Below are 1,243 nucleotides of genomic sequence, written 5' to 3' on the forward strand. Positions count from 1 at the left end.
GTATCAGTACTGCAATAACTGCAAGGTTTCAAAGGCAAAGAGAGATTTCTTCCCAATAAAGAAGAAGGATAGTCAGGGACCACTAGAAACTGATGGGAAAATATTTGTCTATCCCAGCAACAAAGTGCTCTGGTGAATCTTTTGTAATTGTTTTTCCAGTATCACCCAAAATGGTACAGGTGTATGAGAAGAAGGCTCCGGAGTAGGAGGTGAGGTCAGGACAGAGTAGTAGCTCCTGTGTCAACCAATAAATTCTCAGACTTACCTGCCACATCCAGTTGCACCCTTGGCTCCAGCCCCGTGATGACTATCTGTGACAGGCTGGCTGGCTGGGCTTGGCACTTGACCTTCTGGCTCTTGGGTCCCCAGGGAAGAGTGCCACCCAATGTCCCAGTTGATGGCATTTGTAGCAAGCCATTTTAGGAAACTTGTCATGGTTTGGATACTCTTTGGCCCAATGCCCCGCCTGTCTACAGATTAGGCATTTGCCTGGTGCCTTGTCCTTCAAGGACTTGGGGTTTGCCATAGGACTTCCCTGGAGGGCGGCCAGCATCTGGGCATGCCTTGTCTCTTTCCTTCTCTCCCTGTCTTTGGCCTTGGCCTCCTTCTCCTGTTCTCTCTTATAAAAGGTATTGGTGGTTGTCTGGACGGTCTCACCTAAAGAGGCAGCAGGGTTCTGCTACTATAGCTGTTGTTTGTAACTTTATCCTGATGTCTGATGTACATAGGCACAGGAATTTGTCCTTTAAAATTGCCTGTCTTCATAAGAGTCTAAGTCCAGATTGGTAAACTTTTGGAGGGCCTCTTTTAGCCTTTCCAGAAAGTCAATGGGGTTCTCGCTGGGCTCCTGAGTAACTGCTGAGACAAGGGCATAACTGATTGCTTTCTGCTGGGCTTTCAGTCCCGCCTTCACACAGATCAGAAAATGATCCGTTTCCCAGATGTGCTCAGGGTCGTTATAATTCCAATTAGGATCCGAGGAGGGGACTGCAGTTTTCCCCTATTGGGTATTTATCTTTTGACATATGAAGCCTTTTGCATACCTTTGGGCTTCCTTTAAGACCCTAGTATGCTCAGGAAGCAACAGTTAGAACTGGACATGAAACAACAGACTGGTTCCAAATAGGAAAAGGAGTACGTCAAGGATGTATATTGTCACCCTGCTTATTTAACTTATATTCAGAGTACATCATGAGAAACGCTGGACTGGAAGAAACACAAGCTGGAATCAAGATTGCCGGGA

The sequence above is a fragment of the Bison bison genome, unplaced genomic scaffold (assembly GCF_000754665.1).
Source record: "Bison bison bison isolate TAMUID 2011002044 unplaced genomic scaffold, Bison_UMD1.0 scf7180017864351, whole genome shotgun sequence".
Taxonomy (NCBI): domain Eukaryota; kingdom Metazoa; phylum Chordata; class Mammalia; order Artiodactyla; family Bovidae; genus Bison; species Bison bison.